Below are 25,026 nucleotides of genomic sequence, written 5' to 3'. Positions count from 1 at the left end.
CACAAGAAAGACAAAGCAAAAACAACTGTTAGCAAAATCATATCCACAAAGATTTCAGTTACTCATAGACTATTAAATAGCTGTGTGTGAAATTTTAAATGTATTTTTAAGTGCTTCATTTGAAATACACTTAGATTTATAGGCAGTTGCAAACAAAATAGAGTACCCAAGTGCCCTTCACCCAATGATAACATTTTCAATAACCACAGTACGTGGTCAAAAGGAGGAAATCAGTATTCGTACAATGCTATTAACTCAATTTAGACCTCCCTTAGATTTCACCAACTTTTACATTTGTTCTTTTTTTTTTCATTTATACTTCTATGAGATTTTATTACATGTGCAATTACATGTAACCAGCACCACAATCAGCTTGCAGGATTCCTCTCTCCCTAAAGGAGCTTCCTTGTGCCATGTCTTTTAGACACACTCCCAAGTCTAAATATGGACAGCCACTGATAAATTCTTAAGCACTGTAATTTGTTATTCCAAGAATGTTATATTAATGAACTTGTAAATATGTAACCTTCTGAGATTAGCTTTCTTCTGTCCAGGATAATGCTGCTGAGATACATGGAAGTAGACCCTACCAGTAATTTGTTTCTTTTTAATACTGAGTAGCATTCCTGGTGTAGATGAACCACAGATTGTTTATGCATTCCACCACTAAGAACATCTAAGTTGTTTTAATGTTTTGATGACCAAACTTAAAAGTGTTATGCATATTTGCATACAGGTTTCTGTATACATATATGTTTTATTTTTCTTTGGCATAAATATGCATGATTCTGATTGCTTTTTAAGTGTATGTTTAGTTTTTATGAAACTGTCAAGCTATTTTTAAAAAGTTACTGTACCATTTACAATCCCAACAACAATGTATGAAAAATCTAGTTGCCCCTTGACCTCATCTGCACTTAGTACTGTCCGTCTTCATCATGGTATTTGTATTTTAAAAGGTGTGTAATGAAATGTGCCTGGGTGGCTCAGTTGGTTGAGTGCCTGGCTCTTGGTTTCTACTCATGTCATGATCTCAGGGTTGTGGGATGGTGCTTATGCCTGGCTCCATATCAGAGGGGAGTTTGCTTGAGATTCTCTCCCTCTCCTTCTGCCCTCCTCAAATAAATAAATAAATCTTTAAAACAATAAATAAAATGTGTGGAGATACCTCATAACTCTAGGTAGCATATCCCTGAAGGTTAATGCTACAGAGCCTCTTTCTCATGTGCTTCTTTGTCAACGTAGATACTCTTTTTAACTGTCCATTCAAGTCTTTGCACATTTCCCAATTTGGTGTGTTGTTTTCTTACAGTTGCCTTTTGAGAGATCTTTACATATGTATGACTTTTAAGAATCCTATCTCCTCTTACCTGATTGTATTTTCATTTTTACATATCTTTGAGTAAAATAGAAAGTCTAACTAATAGTCACTTAGAAGGTCTAGATAAAATCAATTTGGGTATGGTTTTCAAGAGTTTGGAAAGGGACTGATTAGGTGATTGACAATGAACAATTCTGCAAATCAGTTGAATTCTAATTTGTTTCTTTTAACAAAATTGAAGAAATATTTGTCATCTAGATACATAATATATCAATAAGATCATTCGAATTCCCAGATCCAAAGAAGTTCCAATATACTGCATTTGATTGAGTGAATATTAATAATCAACTAAATTAACCACTTGAGGTTTATTGCTCTTTCACAATGTTTATGAATTTCCCCTTGAAAAAATGTCTGCCTTTATGATAACATATTAATTTTACTAATGTAATCTATAAAATAAACCTAGAAAAATAGAAATAGGCACAATTTCTATGAAAGTACATGTGATGCTATTGATAAAATCTGAGATATGTGGAATTATAGAGAGGGCATATAAAATAAATTCTAAAATAAAGTATATATACAAAATAACAGCATCACAATATATTCTTCAGTTTTTCTCAATGTCGTGTGAAACAAATTTCAATTCATGTGAATAATCTGCTTAGACACTCCTTACTGGTTCATAATTCTTTTTTGAACTTCCTTCCTTGAAACTTCTCATATATATTCCACTTATACAGAAGTAGTTTTTGACTGTGTATTATTATTGGTAAGAATATTAAAAACTGAATATTTCTGATATTTTACAATTATACTTGAAGGAAAAGTCTGCTTATATTTATGTATTTCTAAATATTTTAAATAATTTTACATTTATATACTCAAATTTAATGGTGAATTCAAAGGATGCTGTATTTACGCCATATAACTTGGAAAAATACAGATATCTAATATTAACTTTTTTGCTACTTAGTACAATTTGATGACTTCAACTTCCTAGTTTCTAGAAGTACAGATATAGCTAAATTAGTTTTATTCTTCTGGAAAATATATGATATATCAAACTACTTTATTTTTAATTGTAAATTCTTACTTCAGTTTTGTTATACTGCATTATCTCTGCATGTGCCTTCATGGAAAAAGTGATTTGAATACTTTTAAATAGTAAGTATTAACATAGTTCCTATCATCAGAAATAAAACTTAGATCATGGAACATTTCAAGGTAACTAGAAACCACAAAAATCATATCTTTTCAAAGGAAATGACAAATGCGACAAACTCAAATTAAAATGGAAAAAATTATAGTCTGATAATCTCCATTGATTTAAGGACATGAACTTAGAAATGGCAGAGTCTATGTGTAGTATGACCCATTTTATTTTACCCCTCAGAGAAAATTAACTGCTCTAAATGAACACATAGAACAACCAAGGCCACACAATCTGTCGCTTTGTATACTAGCAATTTTATTCTTAATTTTCCAAAACATTTCTCCCATCAATATTTTGATTGTCCTGGAGGATACTAAGCTACAACCCTTCCAATGCTTTTCTGAAGAAAAAATAAAACACATAGAAAACAAACAAACAAAAAACACCAGATAAATTGTTCTATTGAATGGGAAGAACAAGGGTTGTTTATTCATTTTTCTCTCCTATTATAGAGGAGACATGAAGTTTGTTTCTGTCCCTGAAGAAAGTTCATGGTATGAGCTTTGAAATGAAAAGTATAATTAAGACAAAGTGTGTTATTTAGCCCAACCAAAGAAATAGATCTTTCAAAATAACTGTCCCTTAAAGTTAGAGAACACAGTCTATCTCAGTTGAAATAGTTCACAGTGTCAAATCAATTGTCAGCTTCAACCTGGCTCCAACTTGGTATGTCATTTCGCCACGTATCCCCTCACTGCCCAGCATGACTGGTACTACCATTGGTACACTCACAGCACATTTATAAAGTTCTGACTATTCAAACAGAGGGAATCCAGATGCCATGAGTCAAAAAATATAAACAATATAAATTTGCTCTTTGACAGAATCAACTCATGTTAAAATAGTAAATCCATGAACAGTTGGAACAAAATGTGTAAGAGAAAAGTAGACTAAGCAGAGTTTGGCATTTCACTGAAATTTCTCATTTAGCTGTGATGGGTCCATACTATATTTTAGATATGTGAGAGTTCATTTCTTCAGAGAACAGTCATGCGGCACATTTATATAGAAAACATACAATTCTCTGTGATTTCATGGATGATTTCTCATGTATATTAATATAACACAAAAATATGTGTAAACCATATTGCAGGAGATTTTTCAAGGAGTGTGCTTATGCTCAGTGCCGGCTGGATACAATATATTATCGAAACATTTAAAATTTCCTATGCGTATTTTTTCAAATAGAAAACAAGCCAGTGTGCTTTTATGAATAAATATTTTATTATTGTTATTATTTTTCCTTATGGACAATTAAGGAGAATTCCCAACATAGAGTTGACGGACTTTAGTCTTAGATTTAGGAATACCAAAATTGCTAGATAAATAGCCACTAACAGATTGTATAGCCTCAGCAAATAGTAAATGCCCTCATCACTACAATTATTACTTTATTAGGTGGTGTGTGTCTTATGATTAAATAGCAGTTTTCATTCATTGTGATTTCTAATTCTGTCAAATGGTATTCTTGAAATTCCATGACATGGACTATATTTTTGAAAGTTTGGAAGACAGGTTCTTGAAAGAATGTATAGTTGGCCTAATTTCAGCTTCATTTTGAAGTTTTGAGAACTCTTTTTTCTCATACTGTTGTTGCTTCTACTCTATAAGGTGTTGTCTCATTTTCTCTTCCTGGGTAGTCTTATTTGTTCTTCAAGGATAAGGGCAACCGTGAAGAGCTATTAATGCACATTTTTCTTTATTTGAGGGATGCACTGCTATCGTATTCTTTATAGTCTTTATTCCATTGACTTAGGACAGATTAAATATGTACCTAAATTCTGAGCTATATATCAGTTTTTTCAATGGCAGAGAATATGTCTTATTTATTTTTAATTCACTTGTTTCTAATAACAAGTAAGAATTGATAAAATATTTGAAGTGAACTTAATTCAATTTGAATACCATGCTCAGTATTGTAATAAGTCCATGTTATTGTAATTACAAAACTTGGAGAAAATAAAATCATATTGTTTTCATGACTTTGTTTACATCTCTTTTAGAGTCATATCCACTTCTCACAGGTAAGCAATATAAACTGGACAGATTATAGACAAAGAAATAATACCAAGAGTGCTAAGGATTTAGGAGAAAGATAGTTTATAAAAAATTTATATGTTTATCAAATAAATATGTAATATATTTTAAATTTGATCCCCCTTTTCAGAAGAATGCAAAGACTTCTTCTTAGACCCCCCCCCCCAAATGTCACCAGGCTATTTCTAATAATTTTGAACTTTTCTGGGAACTCCAAGGCAGGAAAATAAGCCCCAAAAAGCAGTGAAGAGAGAGGGATAGGTCCTTTTTTTTAACAGAGAAACTGAGCCTCAGGGTGGCTCCCCTCCTCCACTCATTACATACTTCATCATTCTCAAGCGGGTACTCAATAGAAGTCAATGACTTCAGTACCATGGATAGATACAAGCAGTCTACCTTGTAACTGACACATATGTTAAACTATTTGGCTAAATATACACCAGAGTATTTTATTTATGTTTTATTTCATTTTGTCTTCATTTCAATTTTGTGAAATGAAGATGAAAAACTTGAGGCTCTTAGAATTTAAGCTTGGCATTTAGACGTGATCTTAAACCTATGCAATCAGAAACCTGTGTTTAAAAATACTTTCTACTTTTTTAAAGGAAAGCTCTTGATGATTATTCCATATTAATGATGGTTATGCTAAAATATGTTTTTGCCAGTGTGTTAGAAAAAAATTCCATTTGCCTTAAATACATATTTTTAAGTATAGGTTGCTAAAAACTGGCTACAGTTTCCAATGAAATACTGTGTTGGTCTATGATATAAAACAGGGATGATCAGCAAAAATGAATAATGCCAGAATATTTCAAAACTAAGATAACTGATGAACATTAAAATATCCCCAATAAAAATAATAATTTGGTCTGTTTCCTCTTGGCCTTGTATGTGATCATAATTCCATATGATAAGAACCACGTGAGGAGGATGACTCCCAGTTAAAATTCTATATAAAATTTTCCCAATCTGGACATAGATAGCCGATTCCTGAAGCTTTATCTGACAGGCGTTAATGAAGAAAGCTGCATTTTCCACCAGATCCAGTGCACTGGTGTCTCACATGGAGTTGCGGTCAAGAAATTGGCCCCATTGACAAGTCATGCTTTTTCATATTTACATCCCTAGTCCTGAAGCATTCATTACTAGGCTTCTTTATCTGAGGCCATGGCCAGAGGTCTTCTCCAGGCCCCTATGATAGGACCTTATTATGGGGGAATGAGAAGCCCTAAAGACACTTTTCCCCACTCAGTACCCAGTATGTTTCCACACCTAGAGCTTCCCTCTCATGCTGTTCTCTGCTCCAGCATTGATAAAACTACTGGGTCTTTTGCTCAATGTTATCTCAGCAGTAAGACGACCCACACATCTGCTTTTATCTGCCTGGCTCTCTGAAGTGGGTCCTTCCATGCAGAAAACACAACAGAGAGAGTTGGGCTCTGGTTTCAGCCTCTTTCTTATTTCATTTTTGGCTTGCTGCTTTTATGGGCTATCCTGACACCTGACAGCTCATCTCTCACTCTCCCTGCTCAGTTGAGCTCCTGACAGCACATAATAAAGAGTCTGAGTCCATTTCTCGATGTTTGACTGCTGACAGCTTTTAAGCTTCATTCCTCTCCCCTTCTGTCTCACATCTGGTCATGCTTATGAGAAACCCAGATGTTCCATCATGTGGTGCCAGGGAGAGATTCAGAGTACTCAAACCGGTGTGTGTGTGTGTGTGTGTGTGTGTGTGTGTGTGTGGCAACCATCATGAAATCCCACTTTGTAACCACAATTAAAGTCCTTTCCTTCTCTTTCAAGCCATTTCAAGACTGTTTTGAGAAGATTGACCTTTTCTCCAGAAAGTCTCTTTATATAAGTGGTAACTTTTTAAAATGCTATTTCAGTGAATGTGTGTGTGTGTGTGTGTGTGTGTGTGTGTGCACGTGTGCATGTGCCTTTGTGTGTCAGTTGTTTATTTAAAGCAAATTTTGGGTGGAGGTGCATCTGATTTTTGAAGAGTGGCTGTAATATTAGACTATAATAGGAAACTAAATGATGAACTTCGAGTATTGAGGAAACAGTATTCTAGGTGCAATAACTATATTTGAAAAAGCAGAAATAAGGCTTCAATTTTCCAAAATATTTGAAATGTACTTTAAATGCAAGATACAGGGAAATTGAGTATTTTGAATTATATGAGTTTATTGAGGATAGAAAGGAGGGAAAGATAAAACCCAGAATTCTGGCTTGGATAACTTGCTAGCTGGTGATTTTACATATACGAGGTATGAAGTACTTTAGACAATTTAATGTAAGATATTTGTGGGAATAGAGCTGGATTGTCTTATGTACCACTGAATGAATCTGACACTCTGGGGAGAGGGCAGGCTAGAGATAAAGACTCAAGGATGTGTAGAATATAAATAGTAATTGAAGCTATAGGAGGTGAAGGCCATTCAGAGAGTGAAAATAAAAGGGTCTGAGGAAAAACAAAACTGAAAAAAACCCCAAAGAACTAGCACTAAGTACATGGAGAATGAAGAAGCAGAATGGTAAGAGAACATTAAGGAATTTGATCTCAGATAAGCTATGAGATGTTGTCATGGACTAAATTATGTTCCTGTAAAATTCATATGTTAAAATTCTAACTCACAACATAACTGAATCTGTAGACAGGGCCTTTAAGGAGGTAACTGATGTTAAATGAGGTCATAAGGATAGGACCCTAATGCAATGGAACCGGTATCCTCATTAGAAGGAGAACAGACAACAGTGTTCTCTTTGCATGCACAGAGAAAGTCGTATCTGTGAGAAGACAATCATCTACAAGCCATGAGAAGATGTCTCTTTGGAAATCAAGCTTGGAGGCATCTTCATCTCCAGCTTCTAGCTTCCAGAACTTAGAAAAAATAAACTTCTGTTGCTTAAACCACCAAATCTGTGATATTATATTATGACAACCCAAGCAGAATAGTGAGATGCACTTGGTTCAAGAAGTGATGGGGAGGAGGCGCTCAGTAAGAATTAGGTACCATAGAAATGTTGGGTAAATTAAGAACCAAAATATCCATTTGCCTGAGAAAGAAGGATTTACCATGTAAACTAGGTGGAGTGCAGTTAAAGGGCATAGGTTAGAAGTGCGAGTCAGATTAGAGTGGGAAGAAGAGTGAAGGAATGTGTAAGTTACGACAGAAAGGGAAGATGTTATGGAACATAGAAACAAGGCTGGAAGAAATGGGGGATAGAGTTGATGGAAGTCTTCTCTTTAGTATCAATGCCTTGAGTATATTAAATGGTAATGAGGATTAGCCCTGTTGGAAGGAAGTTGTTGAGAATGTAGGTGAGAGAATGACTAATAAACAGAAAGAAGCTCAGAAAAGGGATTAATTTGCATTATTTTTATATGATTTTTGGGAATGGGCCCAGCTTTAACTCCTATGTTGTCCAAAAGCTGACTCTGAGAGTCTGGTTCAAGAATAAGATACAAATGATCTATAGGGATAACCTGTAAATTTAACTCTATTTAGCCTTTACCCTTTTGTCTTGTGCCAGTAAGTATATGGTAAAGTATTCAATAGTAGTACTTGAAACCTTATCATTATTACCCTATAACCTAAAATTGTTCCAGATAAGAACAAATGTAAATGTGAGTTTTAAATCTAAGAAACAGATATTGTGTACTTTAGAACACTGAAGATAGGAGAATCCTATAGTTTTTATGTCAAATGGCTATTACTTTATTACAGGTTACCCCAAAACATAGCTCCTTAACACTACAACTATCAAGTATTTGGTACAAAATCTATAATTTGGGCAGGGCTTCATGAGACAGCTAACCTCTTCCCCAGCTGCCATCAGCTATGTTGGCCAAATTATGAATTGGAAATTCCACTTTTAAGATAACTCAAATGACGGGCAAGTTGATGATGACTGTCATTTGGAAGCTCAGGTTGGGTGGTGGGCCATGGTCCTTAGATTCTGTCCACAGGGCTATCGTCCTGAGAAGCTGGAATTCCCCCAGAGTATGATGGCTAGATTCAATAATAAGGCTCAAAAATGATGGAACTGAAATCAGCCAGTTCATTATGGATTGGTACTGGAAAGTGTACAGTGTAGTTTCCACTATATACTATTAGTCAAGAAGTTATAGCATTCAGATCTAAGGGAAAATGACATAGACCTCTCTTTCCAATGGGAAGAGTTCCAAAGAATTTTGCAGACATGTTTTACAATTGCCACAATTCACAGAAGTCAGCACAGAAGTTTAAATAACTTATCATTTTAACCCCATTATTGAGAAGATATCATTGGAAAGAACAATATTTAGGTTAAATGTTAAATTGAAGGGAGTAGTATATATCTACTATTAAAAATATAACCATCCATGTGTACATATGTGTAAGTATCTGTTTATATGTGTGTGTGTGTGTATATATGTTTTTGTGGGTGTATCCATTTATTTCTTTTAAACTATATTTTATTGCATGTTGGAATGTTTAGTGGATTATATTTTTCCTTTAATTACTAATTTAAGAAGATGAAAAGAATTATAGAATGTAAATAATAAAAAACTCTTTCTCCAGTTGCCAGTCATCCATAGTTTCATGTCCATGCATGAATATAAATATATTGTGAAAAAGAACAATTTGATTTAAGATATCCTTGGTGAACTACAGGAACACTTTGTCAAAATCTGAAAGCAATCTTGATTTGCACTGACATTAAAATGGAAATAATTAGGTAAAATAAAGTATTATAGATATAAACTTACTATAAATATATCCTACTCTATTTTCTCCTTTGACAATGAATAGTGAAAAAAAAGTTTTTAATCAAGCTAGTCTTTGAGAGATACAGCTCATTCTTTAACAAATGGGGAAAATTGTCATTTATTCTATCAATTTTTATTTCATGAATATTTATAAACTACAGAAGTAAAGAGCTCAAATTGTAAATGATAATCTATTGAAACTGCTCACAAAATGATGTTAAACATAATCAATACATGTGATTTTTAAAAAGATCCTTGCTTTGATGTATCCTATGCTGTATGTACATTTTTTTTCTAGAGACTAGAGAGTCTATAATACAGATATTTGCATCAAAATTTGGTTTTAGCAACTGGAGCAATTAGAGCTTTGAAACGTGTGAACAATTTGGGACATGATGTGAACTACCAAGGGCAATAATGGAAACTCCTCTAACTTACTGTTTTTCATAGAGACAAGTATCCTTCACTGTTTCTTGCCATCATTATTTCCATTACTAGGGTACATACACTGTCATATATTTCTTATGGTTGTTTTTTAGATTTTTGGAAGTCAATTTAACAATACATCCTTTTAGCTTTATAGATGCCATTTCTAGAAATGTATCATGAAAAATAATTTTAAGTGCGTGTGGAGAATTAACCACATAGATATTCAATATTTACTATGATGAAAAATTTTCAAATACTTTGAAAGCCCCCAAATAGTGAAATAATTGAATATATCACATCTGTTAGAAGAAATACTATGAAGACATTAAAAGTAGTAATGCTAGAAAATATTTAATGGAAGATGAATACTCAATAAAATATATGTAATAACACATAGATGAATGAAATAGCATATTACATTGCCATATCTCTAGTAATATCTCACTGTTGTTTTAACACATTTATAAAAATAAGATACCATGATGTTAACAATTTTCTCTGCATGTTGTAATTTGAGCTTAGATGTATTCCCCAAATTTTCTTTACTAAACATATACTAGATTATACTGGGAAAAGGAATGTCTAAAATATGAATATTATTGTGGTTTGCAAAATTATATTTCCATGCATATTAATCCTCTCTGCTTTTGGAATCAAGTAGTAAATGTAGAAAACTGTTTATTTAAAAATTTTCTTTACTGAAATCTTACTGTCCATTTTGATTTCTATATTGTTTTGTAAGAAACCATCTAGCTTCCTCTTTTTGACAATGTGTTTAAAAGGATAAAGGCCAGAGCTTATATTGCTTCATCCCTTTATATCAATAACTTGAGGATTACATAAAGGATATCATAGCAGATCCATGAATAACATAAGAAAGGCATTCTTGTCTCCTTAGTGTTACAACTTTTAATGATGACTTAAATGGAATTTATTGTATCAGAATTAAAGTTGGAATAATTTTCAAACATATATTACTACCTTCTCCCTTTGAAGTTCTTTTAATTAAGTATTTAATTTATTTATATGTATCAATATATTCACCCCTTATCTCTCTCCTGAGGCCTGCTCTTCAAACAAGTCAAGATTAAAGCTTCCACATCCAAATTCAATATCTTCATCCTCCTAATCTCTCTAAACATCACTCACATTCTATATTGCTAGTGTAATTAACATAATAGTGTTATTTCCAACTGGGTGTCAGTTAATCTCTTTTGGGTCTCATTTTTCTCATTATAAAATTATATGGTTAACTTTGATTGATTTTAGTTGTTGTATCCTTTATTACTTGTGTGAGACAGGAAATGCCCAAGATGAACCTGAACATCTTGTCACACTGGAAAGCAAAGAAAGTATTAAAATTTACTGAATAGGGTCAAAAGGACACAGATGCCAACCCTGAAGGCGCTCCCTCTGGCCAGAGAATGGAAAACTGGACATCACTGAAGGAAGTTACAGTGATAAATTGAATTAATAAATTCCTAAATAATGATAAAATATCACCTCTAGAGGGTGTTAAGGAATCAAGTTGTTATTTTGAAAACCGGTAAATGAAAGAAAACAATTACATCCCTAGTAATATCTCAAATAATAAAGAATAAGAAATTCAGATTTAATACCATTAGAAGGCCACTTTATCATAACCCATTATTCAAAAATTAATTAGTGTCTAACATTACCCAAAAAAAAAGACCAAAAAAATTATATGCTTCCAGATAAAAGTATTTGACAGCATCTATTATGCAGTCCTACAAAAATAATTTGAATATCTGCTCAATCTTCTAGATTTGACTACAGAAGTCTAAAACACGTTAAACAGCATTTATGACAATACATTAAGAAAAATGCAGTCTATGGAAAGCTTATGGGGCAAACAACCAGCTTCTCTACTTATTTTCAAAGTTAAAAAAGAAAAAAAGAAATAGATGAGGAGCCAAGATAAAAATAGACTAAAGAAACATAAACGCTAATTGAAAACAAAGAGGATGGACCCAGGATACTCGAGGATAAATACATGATCCATGCATGGGATTATACCATTGTCATAATTCTGTTTATCTATATAACCTTTCTAAAAGAAGTGCTATCTTTGTGGAGAATTTGACTTATTTTTAATGTTGTTATTGAAGTGAATTAAATTTACTTTTAAATGTAGTCGTGTTAAAAGAAAGCATTCTAAAATGGTTGAATTAGTCAGCCATTGGACTACCATGAGAAGGCAGAAAATGTAAAGAATAAATAGAAGATGTCACAATAAAAATAATCTTCCTCACCACTGGAAATCCCTTGGAAATGTTGGGTATATTATGGTTACAGAATTTTTATATTACATGATATTCTCAAAAAAAATAGCCACGGTCAGGGCTGACAAAGAATGTTACAGCAAATACCATCTTAATTCTAATGATCATGATACCCAAAAGAGGTCTAAAAAGGTATTTTGCCTCAATTCAAAAATAAATACTCTTTAGTAATATGTTTATGATAAATGTCCAGATAAAAATCTGGAAGCACTTTGTAAAGCCGCGATTCTAGGTGGATATGACAGGCACCAGTATCTGCCTATACCACATGATCTTTCTCGGCACAAGAACCCTAATTTCGTTCAAATCAGAAAAGTTCCCAGCTAAAAATATGCAACATTCAGACACTCTTGAAGCTGTAAGTGTTAAAATGTTACAGATGTGTACATGACGTCTTGGCAGAGATCCTTAGGGGAAGATCTACATGCCTAATAAAGAGATAAAACTCCAGGAGGAGAAACAATTGCTTTCTTCAGCACTCTTTATTGGAACTAGAGATCGTTTCTGAAGATAAAGCAAACATCCTTTGATCACAAAAACAACAGGCAAATTAAGATGGGGAAAGCAAAAATAAAATTAAAAAGAGTGGAGACAAATTTTTTTAAAAAGTGGAGAAGTCAGGCTTCTTGATGAGCTTATTGGGCAAGTCCACAGACCTTGGAATGTTAACATTCAGACTTCTCAGTAAATGGGATAAAGAACCATGTCTATGTAAGCAGGGCTATGCCTTTCTTGTACAAGCATTCCGTCCAGTTAACCAAGTACTACTAATGAAATTAAGAAAACATTTGTTGTATCTCTACTTTATGCTCCTGACTTATACCATAGTCTCCCCAGCAGTGGGTGAGACAGACATAGGGTAAATCAGATTCTTTCTTTAAGCAGATGATTAAATTTTAAAAAGTGATAACCTACTTTTCTTTTCCTCCTGATCTTTGGTCTTTCACAGAGAGAACAAACTAATATCTCCCTTTCAAGGACAGCATGCTGGGTAATTACTGATTTGGAAATATGTATTTGAACACTAACAGCTAGGAACATCTAATTCCTTCTGGTCTGGCAACAGGGGAAATATTTGATGCTATTGGGTGGCTCTTTGCTGTGTCAGCCAGATGTGCCACAGTTGTGCTCAAGACTGAATGATCAACCAGGTTTCTAGATAGTACAGAGAGTGACAAATGTGTAAAATTATGGGAGCAGGAGAGAGGAGCTGATGATATTCCTGGCATAAAAAGGACATAAGTCAGGGAATGGCATGCTTTTCCTATGAAGGGCCAGATGGCAAACATTTTAGTGTTTGAAAGTCAAGAGGCAGGACCAAGAATATTATGTAGGCATTTATATAACAAAAACGAAAACGTATTTCCACAAAATTATTATTGGCAAAATTCAAAATATAATAATACTAGGTGAATACAATTTTGTTGTTATACAGATCTGTAATAAAATGGAATCTATTCGTGGACATTCAAATTTGATTTTTCTATAATTTTGCGTGTCACAAAATACTCTTCTTTCAATATTTTTTAACCAGCTAACAGTATGGAAATCATGTCCAGTACATATGTTGTGATCCTTACCACAGTGGTTTGTCACTTACTGATTTTTAAAATCTAAACTATTTATATTACCATTTGACAAATATTATTTAATTTTACACTACATTTTTGAAAGCAAAGTTCTCAAAAAGACAGAAATGCATGCTTAATGAGAAGTTAAGTAGTGGTAACACTACTTGAAAAGCAGAAGACACAAATCAAATGAAGAATTAGATATTAGGATCCAGTTCAAAAGTTTGTAGTTACTTCAGGAAACTATTCCCAAAGCAAATTGTTTAATTTGTTTAATTGTTTAATTGTTTAATTAATTTTAATTGCTGTGGAGCGGAGCTGTTTTTCTCAATTTCACTTTCAAAAAAAAAGTGTTTTATGTATGTATAAAACGTCAACATAGCTTTTAAGTCCTTTTACAGAAGAATTGCATGCTCAGATACTGCAATGGCATTAGATGCAAATTAAAAATATATATATGCTGATGATGTTTCCTGTAATAACTTTTTAAATCCAAGTTACAAATTTAAAGTAAAGCTTTGGGAAGTTTATTCTATCAGAGTAAAACCTTTGACAATGTTGTGAATGCTATTATGTATTCATTTAAGTAGATGTTTCCTTCTGCAGTGAACTACAGATTAAAACATTAGATTGAACAAGCATCCTGATAAAAGTGATGTTCTTTATAAACAATTTAAGTATCCAGAAAGGTTACTAGATTATTTCTGTCATGGCCGTTAAATGATTTTTTAGCCTTTCATTCAGAAATAATTACAAAGTCACAGAACATTGCAAAAAAAAAAAAAAAAGCATAGTTATGTCCTATACTCTTTGCCAGATCTTATCCAATGTTAACATCTTGCATAAATATAGAATAATACTGAAATTTAGATCAAAAATACCAAATCAGGAAACTCAGATTTATAGCATCAATGCAACTTATTCACATACCCAGTTATACATGTGCTCATTTGTGAGTGTGTGTACATATCATCACATGAGTACCTTCTGCTAGTTACAAACACAATCAAGATATCTATCTGTACCCTCCTGGTACTCCTTCATAGTTACACTCACCCTTCATCCCATTCCTAACCTCAGATAACCATTCTGACAGGAGTGTAGTGATGTCACACTATGGTTTTAATATGCATTTTCCTAATGTCTAGTGATATTGAACATATGTGTTCCCATATACACTTTTGCTAAAGTATCTGTGTAAGTCTTTTGTTCATTTTTACTGTTTTGAGGGTTCTTTCATATTTCAGATACAAATCTTCCATCAGGTATGTGGTTTGCAGATATTTTCTTGCAGCATATAATTTGGCTTTTTAATCATTTTAACCGTTTTTCAGAGAGCAAATGTTTTTGTTTTGATTTGTTTTTCCTTCAATTTTGATTAGATAGTATATATGAGTTTTTCTTTGGTCACAATTTTGATATTAAGAAATCTGGGTCTAGTACTCTGCTCTAAAGATTCTCTCCTTTTTACTTTTCTTCTTGAAGTGTTATACTTTTTGTTTTGACATTGAAATCAATAGGATGGCCCTTTTGGAATTTTGATAAGTTTTTTTTTCCCCTTTTGCCCAGACTTACCCACATGCTCCAGAGTCGTTTGTCAAAAAGGCTATCCTTCCTCCATTAAATACTTCTCTGTTAAAAATTAATCGGGCATGCTTGTATAGGTCATAACTAAGTTCTCCATCTGTTCCATTGCTCTGTATGTCCACCTCTTAGCCAGGGCCACACTGCATTTATTACTGTAACTAAATAATAACCCTTAACTTTGTGGAATAACATTTCCTCCCACTTTTTTCTTCTTTTCCAAAATTATTTTGACTATTCTAAGGCCCGTCCCTTTCCCTATAAATTTTGGGATAAGGGTAGTAGATTTTTTTCCATAAGTAATTCCACTAAATTATGGTCATATTTTGTTCAAAATTGTTTAGAAGGCTTTTATCAGACCCATTCAGTCAGTGAAATCCCCCAAATGACAGCCTTTGACTATCCTAGCAGATTGTAGTTATTCAAAATAGACTCAGACATAAAAGGACATTGAAATATATCCGTATATGACCAAGGATACACTATAGAAATTACATGATGAAAGCTCAAAAGGTGTGCAAGATTTAATCTGAATTTTTTTAATTACAGTGTGTCGCATTAGAAATGTGAGAAGAATGCTTTTATCTAAAGCATGTTTAATTGAAAAAAATGTATCATGTACTGGAATTGAATAAAATTAAGAAGGCCCACTATATGCAGCATCTAGATTAAATGAAACATTCAAAGGGCACTATATATTTTATTTGATGAGTATGTCCAGAGAACATAGTTATCAAATGCAGGTAATTGGAATTAAAACATGATAGTACCTGTGAAATGCTATAGGTTAGAATCTATTCGCCATTTACTATTAAATATTAGAATTTAAAACTGCTTCCATTCAGCAGAATCATCTCTTAGTTTTCTGTAAGAATGATTTCTCAAATAAAAATATTAGGATATAATAGAAATAAGTCAGTTAGGTGTCCAAATTTCATTAGTAACAAAAAAATACAACTTTGAAAGAGATTACAGCCAATTTTATAAAGAAAATGAAAAATAATAAGACCATAGTAAAAAAAAAACATTTGAAAAATACTAAAAATATATTTTAAAATGGCCAAAATAAGTGAATATGTACCCCAAATAATCACTCATCTTACACAATTTAAATGTTAAAATAATTAATATGGTTTAATTTTCTATATATAGGTATAGATTAATTTTATTTTAGAACTAGCATTAATGTCAAAAATCTGTATGAGACAAATTATGAATCAATAAATAATTAGTCAAATATATATATATATATATATATATATATATATATATATATACACACACACACACACATACATATAGTATCCAAATCTGCTATAGGAAGATTACCAGTAATTTTAGCTAAGCCCATTTTTCCTAATAATCTTGACATCTAAGAAATACCTACTACAATTCATTCACTAGATATCTTAGTTTTACTAAAACTTGCAGATCTTCATACTGTAATCTTTGAACACTAGGAATTTAGCATCGTTGTCAAGATCCCAGTTTTTGAAGTAAGAAGGTTTAACTTACTACTAACTGACTCTACTAATTTACTAACATCTCTATTCCTCAATTTACCCATAGGGAAAAAGAGGTTTGGAAACTGCCCACCCATTAAGACTCTTTCGAAAATGCAGTAAGAGGAGTGCCTGAGTGGTACAGTTGGTTAAGTTTCAGACTCAGGTTTCAGCTCAGGTAGTGACCTCATCCCCTGAGATGGAGCCTCACTGGGCTCTGGGCTTAGCATGGAATCAGCTTGGATTCACGCTTCCTCTTCCTCTGCACCCCCCTTCTCCCTGCCATGCTTTCTCTCTCTCTCAGATAAATACATCTTGAAAGAAAGAAGGAAGAAAATAAGGAAGGAAGGAAAGAGAAAGAAAATGCAATAAGAAAATTTCTCTAAAGCATTTCGAAATTGTCTCTAAAACATTTACCTGAGTGATTAGCACATAGCACTCAATAAGGCTTATTATTTTTATTGGAAGGGTTCTGTTTAAAATGGATTAAGTTCCAATGTTCCTGATACAGCATCTACCAAGTTGTGGTTTATTTATTTGTTTTATTTTATTCTTAAATAAGGAGAGGGAGAGAGCATGTGGAGAGGGGAGTGGGGAGGAGGAGGACCGGGGGAATCACAAAAGTGATTAAAAGTGGCTTAATCTCACAACCCTGAGATTATGACCTGAGTTGAAATCAAGAGTTGGACTCCCAATTGACTGAACCACCCAGGGTCCCCTACCAAGTTGTCATTGAAATAATTTTGAGAGTAACCAAAAAAGATGAAAACTCATGAGCTATTAAAAAGCTTATCTGGAAAACTACATAGTGTCATATTTTTAAAGATCTCCACTCTATAATACAGATGAACTTTATTTATATTGTAAGAAAGGAAACATTATTTTTCCTCTCCTCTTCTAGGTTCTTGCTTATGAACCCCTAAAATAAAAGAGAGATTAACAAGAGAAAAACAAACAGAAGTTTAATAATATATAGACCTTCTGCATACATGGGAGAGACAGAGAAAAACTGAGTAACACCTGAATAATACCTCCAAATGGCCCAAGCCACCACCTTACCATCTCCAGGTAAAGATAAAAGAAGATGGTAGAGAGAAGAGAGCCAGTTATGGGAAAGCCAGGAAAAACAGTAAACAAGGGTAAGTTTGTTATATAGATTTATGTGGCTGCCTTCTGCACTGATTAGGTTTCTAGACATTTAGTCAACCTTCTCTTCTAGGTACAGAGAAGGAGGCACACTTGAAAATGAAAATTTCCCTTATAAATGCAAGTATCTCTTATAAAAGTGTAACTTCTACTTAGTTTTCAAAGCCTTTCCTGTGTCTGCTCTTTCTTAAAAATAATCAGCCTAAAATAATCCTGACACCAAAGAGATATACTTGGAGATGACACATTCTGCCTCCTTTCAATATCCACACCCATACTATTCACTCAGTGGCTTATTGAAGATCTATTTCTTGTAAAAGAGACTTCCTGAAAATAAGTTAAAGATTTCACACCTATTTTGTACTTTTCTAAGCCTTAAATCAGTCATAAAGCACAGACCTTCCCTTAAAAAAAAAAAAAAAAAAGATTTATTTATTTATTTTAGAGAGAGCATGAGCAGGGGGAGAAGGAGAGGGAAAGAGAGAATCTCAAGCAGACTCCCCATTTCTCACCGAGCCCCAGACGTCTGGATCCCAGCACCCGGAAATCATGACCTGACCAAAATCAAGAGTCAACTACATGTGCTTAACTGACTTTGCTTTCAGAGCCCTGACTCCAAATCTCTATTCTCTATTCCTTAAAATGGAAATCAACTTGTAGGAACTTTATAGCATCCTCGGAAATGCAGGATTGATTTTAAGTAAAACAAGCAAGGTTGAAGCAAGGTGGCTACCCTAGTTTTGGTTTATGCTGGAACTAATATTTAAATATTTAAAACATATGAAAACTAGGTCATGAATGAAAGACCATATCTCTCAACTGGAGTTACAGTAACAGACATGATTCTTCAGGTGAGAACTTGATAGGAGCAGTACATATCAAGCAATTGAAAATTTACCGAACTAAAGAGGAATTGGGGTCATCCTCCAAATATGGAGTGTAGACGAGGCTACAAGTCAATAAATCTTTGAGAGAAATCTTAGCTGGCCAAGGGAAATATTTAAAGAAAAAATAAACAACAGGTGTCATTGGTAAATCTATGGCAGAACCAGATTTTAAAGTGTATTATATGAGTACTCAGCAGCAAAATCTGTTTCTAGAAATTATCTGTTAGTGAGTTCAGGACACAATTTTAATTTATTTGTCATTTTTAATGCTATGCTCGTAGAGATAGCTTCTATAATAAGAGCCCTGGGATCCCACTGAGAAAATCAAGTTGAGCTGAAAATTCAACAGGATCCAATTAAAATTTAACAGAACATGAAGAAAAAGTAAAAAATTAAAGAAAACTGGATGATCTATGGCAGGATTGCAGAAGAATTTAAACCCAGTGACAGAATACATTTCTATACTTGAGGTAATAGAAGGCAGACTTTATACTATGGAAATCAAGTTTCAAAGCTCTGTTATGATGAGAGCTTGAGCTGACATGTGCATGTCCCCCTCTCAGTACAAACACAAAGACACATGTGCCTGGGGAAGCTTCAAAAAGAATTGGAAATTCTGTTTGGGAACAGAAACAAGGCGAGAAATCAAGGACAGGAAGTGGGAGCTGATGCCACCTCAGTGTGATGGGGTTTGTCTCTGTTTTTGGACCTGGTCATGGAGCATTGCATCCTAAGGGCATGCACAGCCGGAGACCACACACGTAGGAAGCAGAAGCCACTCCCTACAGTAATCCCAGAGCCTTGAAATACAGCCAGCTATGTAAAAAGGAGGCTAGATTAGGTGTTTTTTCCCAGAATGGCAGCTTTGGTGATTTGGTCATTTTTTGCTGAAGTCAAGTAGAAGAGCTGATAAATATTACAAAACATTCTGAAGGGATCCAAGAGCTAACCAGGAAGTGAAGAATAATAATGTCAAGGTACAGGATTAACCTAGAGATAGGATTATCTAGAGATAGGAGCATGGCATTCTTTTTTTTTTTTTTCTTTTTTGCATAGGCACATCCATTGATTTCAATATGAAGTTTAGAGGAAATGATAGATAATCTGAGAAAGATAGCTGATTTAATCACATTTGGAAAGGGGGGAAAAAAAAAAGCAGTGGGTTGTGGTATTCCTAGGAGGACCTGGAAAAGAGACAGTACAGTCAGCGTGTAACTACTTGAGTTTGATGTGCATTATTTGTTGAGTTTGATTTGTGTTTTTAAATTCTCCAAGGTATGAATTATTAATTTGGTTAATTTGTCAATGAATAAATAAATAAATAAGGAGTGAGGGGAAAAAAAAGAAAAAAATAGATATATACCAAAACAAAAATAATGGCTTTGGAAAACCTAATACATAAAAAAGATTTCCCTTGACGGTATTTTTTAGCTCTACATAGATTGTATAGGCATTATGTTGAAATAGTTTTCCTATGCATAGTAATCTTAATATTATAAACCAGAGAATCTGTTAAAATTGTCTTTATCTTTAATTTATATTCCAAAATCTATTAATATAATCCCTTAATGTTTAATATTTATTGAAAAAATACAGAAATGGGTGCGATATAACATCTATCCCTTTTTTCTGGAGAAATTGATATGCCACATGATAGAGCATGTCTTTCTGCCTCTCTTTCCCCTCCTCTACACATTCACACACAAAATCAAGATTATAGACCTACTGAGCAGATGGCCTTTGACTTGGAGAAAATTGGATCCACGGATAACTTTCTGAATTTATTTTAGATTCAAATGGTCTTTAGTATGCACAAGTCATTAAAGCACCAGTCTGGGCCTGGAGAGGTTTTCCTTCAATATTTTATAGGAAGGATTTTGATCTATGATTTATCAGTCAACTGACAGCACTAAGAGCAGAGAGGTTTTCTTTCTTTTTTTTTTTTCCATTAAGAATCAATTCTTCTGGTAGATAGATTTTTATTTCCATCCTCATTCTGCCCATTGAAAAAAATCTGCTTTGGTATATGTCTGTCAATTTGAGTGACCAGGCACATAAGTGGTATAAAATGTAGGCAATTTCAAACCATGAGAAGTACTGCAATGTTGCAAAATACATAAAAAAATGAATAAATAAAAACTACCAAGCACCTTTCATGATTTGTAGGTGCTTTGAATGCAGGAACCATTAGAGAGGAATGCATTGTATTTATCTAAAGGTCACCATTAGGTTTTATTTCTTTATACATCTTGTCAGCTCGTACATAGATAAAGAAATTTGATGGACAAATGCAACTATATATTTGTGGGAGATCTGTAGTTCTTGTCTTTGCAATATTTTGTTGAGTGTCATTTATTTCATTGTATTTTGTGATTGATTGCAAGTCATGTTAGCCAGTATATTTTTCATTCCTCAGCTACGAATGAATTTCAAATACATTTTTCACTCAGTTTACATTGGCTTGAAAAGTTAATACTATGGAAAAGAAACTCTCAAGTGTTATGAGAAGATATATTGTGCTACTATTTATTTCTGCATACAAGGCTGACTACAAAAAGCTGGCAGTATAGAGCTAGGTGGAGGCTGTTAGGTTTCAGATGAATATCAAATAATTTGAAAATAGTTTTCTTAGAGTAATATTCTCTTTTCTTAAGAATCATGAGCTTTAGAAGCTCTTTAGTCTTTCAAACTGCTTCCCTGAGAAGTTGTTTGGTTTTCAAGGAGGTTCTATTATAATGATGCATTGGAAATACAGTGGAGTTCCACCACTAGTGTCTAAAGACACTGCAAATAGCCTATTTTATCAGGATCTTCCCATTGATTAAATAAAGCATTTCAGTGTCTTTATTCATGTAATACATGAATATGTTCCTCCTAAAACTGTAGTAAATATAACCCTTATATTTATCAAAATTATTGAGATGTCTTACCACAGTTCATATAAAGAAAAGATTATATATATGTTTTAATATGCTACATCATGGTCCTAGTTTATTAGTCCCCTCCCCCACATCATGATCTTAAAACAGAGCTTTTTGCTGTTTACCTTTGACATTGATGTATCTTTAGGAATTGAACCTACTTGAAAGTATGCATTTCATCATTTTATTGTTAGGATCATTAATTGGAATGTACCCACCTGTTAGCTCAATAGCTTTAACCAAATTCTACTCCAGCTTTTAGAAAGCTCTTTTTCCAAATGCATCTGTTTCAAGGCAGGACATACTCCATTGCTGCTCTCCTTTCCTCCCAGTGGGTACAGAGGTAAAACAGGGTATTGTGTCCTGTATCTTTGAACTGCCACTTTGGGGCAAATCCCCATGTTGAGGATTACATGTGATACATGTGCTGTGTGTGTTTGTATTAGGGAGTGAGGAACATTAATATTTTTTTTAAGATTTTATTTATTTATTTGACAGAGAGAAATCACAAGTAGGCAGAGAGGCAGGCAGAGAGAGAGGAGGAAGCAGGCTCCCTGCTGAGCAGAAAGCCCGATACGGGGCTCGAACCCAGGACCTGGGATCATGACCTGAGCCGAAGGCAGGGCCTTAACCCACTGAGCCACCCAGGTGCCCCGGAACATTAATATTTAATATGTATGAATGGATGGCTCTGTGTTTCCCCCAGGAAATGCCAGTTGGCTCCAAGCTGAGAAAACAATGCTCAAAAACATCCTAAGATAGAGGTAGAATCAAAGTGTTATGCAAAGAAGATAATACTTAAAAATTTGGAATATCTTGAGGTCTCTTGAGGGATACATTTTTCCAGTAACCATGGGGATTTGATTCAGAAAAGAAACATATGGTGATATAAAGAAAACAACTAGGAAAATAGGAGAATAAACTGTGGATAAAATATAAGATGATTTGATAATATTCAGCCTACTGTTGGAACTCATTAAAAACATCTTTTAATATTGACCTGGCATTTACTTTAGATGTTTGTAATTTCATACTGGTGAACAATTTTTAGTGTAAAATATTTTTATTATGAATTTAAAAAATACTATGGTACTAAGAAAACACTGCCACATACCACTGAGTTATGAATTATGAGAGGAATCACTGCAAATTAAGGAGACTGTCTTTCTGAGACATGAACTGTAAGAGAACTATACTCCTTCCAAAAGTGGCACATTTTACCAAGTTATAGTGCCAAAAAGTATTCTGGTCATGTCATTAATCATTTAAGTGTTCCCCTTCACCTTCAAAACAACATCTCAATGTCTTTGTAATCTGATCCCATTTACTTTTACTTTCTCATCTCTCACTGCGCCCTGTCATTCCAGTGCTAATTTATCTCCTACCAAGAGACTAACTTCTGCCTGAGGAGCACAGAACAAGGTGTATTCTTTTGGGTTCTTTTGTCAGCTCACCTGCTGCCCTTTTGACTTGCACTGATTTATCCTGGCCCCTTTATTTTGAGATCCACGTACTGAGACATGGTTTGGCTGACAGTGCTCTCTGAAGGTTTCCTCAAATACCGAATACACCGGGGTTACATCTTTTGTGTGCATAGTGATGTGGATATGCTTGTTTCGTAGAGTCTGACACAGTGGTAGTTCCTTAAGGTTAACCCCCATGACTTTAAGCTTCCTGAAGGCAATGGCAGCTTTTATTGGTCTGTATTTCTTTAGTGACCATCCATGTGCCTAAGGCAGAGTGGAAGACAATCACTTGATGAAGGGAGAGAAAAAGAGAGGAGTAAGAAGGAAGCAATGAGATATGGATAGTTATAGTAAGGGAAAAAAATCTTATTTCCAAGAAGGAGTTTAATTTTTTTTTCAAAGATTTATTTATTTGAAAGTGAGAGTGAACACAGCGGGGAGGGAGGGCAGAGCAAGAGAATCTGTAGGCAGACTCCCACAGAGCCGGAAGCCAGATGGGGGGCTCAATCCCACCATCCTGAGATCATGACCTGAGCAGAAACCAAGACTCCAACACCACCCAGGTGCCCCAGGAGCTTTATTTTAGTTTGAGAAAAGAATATTAATATTAAGGAAAGAACACTAGCCTTGAAGATTGCACGTATGGAATGTCTTCCTTTCCAGCGCTTATTGGTCAAGTGAACTTAGTCCCCTGAATCCTCGTGAGCCTCAGGGTCTCTGGAGAGCTGAGGGAGCAGCGTGTGTTCATCCTTCTGCTCCTTGGTACAGCAGGGTTCACATCTAATGACATCTGTCTATGTGCTGCTTATTTTTAAAATAGAGAGCAATTACAGGGTCTTATTATTTCTAAACATATCACAGATTAAACGTAAGATGAGAAAAATATAAATATTTAACTTCTATGTAGCCTATGTGTAAAAATTTTTAAATGATGAGTCATTTTCTAATTACAAGCAGTCTTAAATGGAAGTTATAAATACTCTGTAATTAAATATTTTTTGTATGTTCTTGAGCGAGCACTTTGGGCAATTACAGAACAGTTATCAGGAAGAGTGGTTTAGCACATAGCTGCATTTGCCTATCCCTGTCACATCCCTCCATTTCTGCTTTATTAAGCATAATTTGTTTTTGTCTGGGAATCCAAACAAATACTTTAGACATGTATCCATTAATTATAAGATGAAGGGCTTGGCCAGTAGTTATACTGTAGAGCATAGGGGGACCTTTTTTTTTAAGATTTTATTTTTAAGTATTCTCTACATCTAATGTGGGGCTTGAACTTACAACCCTGAGATGGAGAGTTACTTGTTTTACCAACTGAGCCAAACAAATGCCCCCAAACTTATTTTTGATGTGCAGTTTTTAATATCACAAATCTGAGGTGACTTGAGACTTTGTATAGAATACTCTATCTATTCAAATTCATCCATCTCAAATATTTTCTATTTCTGGAACTATCTGGAAGCCTATATATTCAAAATGAAAAACTAACTTGTGATGTTCCTTAATACTTCAAGGAATATTCTTTTATATCTTGGATAATTGACAGTGTGTATAAAAGCAAACAATTTAATTTGTTACACTGTCTTTGTCATCTTTGTTGCAGAAACAAATGACCAAAACGTTTCTAAAGATTTATTTCTCATTACATAGGAGTTTTGAGTCTGTGGTAGCTCCACATTTCTTTTTATTTCAAAATCTAGGCTGGAGAATCTGCCCACTCATATGGGATATGGTATTTTTTCTGGGAGAGGAAAAAAGAGCAAGAGATCTGGCAAAACCACAATGTAATTCAGGCCTTAAGCACTACATCATGACTGTAAAAGCTGCCTTGAGGAACTGGCCTATTGGTCCTTCTGCTCACATATTTATGACCCAAGTAAG

The sequence above is a fragment of the Lutra lutra genome, chromosome 2 (genome assembly GCF_902655055.1).
Source record: "Lutra lutra chromosome 2, mLutLut1.2, whole genome shotgun sequence".
NCBI classification, from domain to species: Eukaryota; Metazoa; Chordata; class Mammalia; order Carnivora; family Mustelidae; genus Lutra; species Lutra lutra.
Note: the sequence above shows the minus strand (reverse complement) of the source record.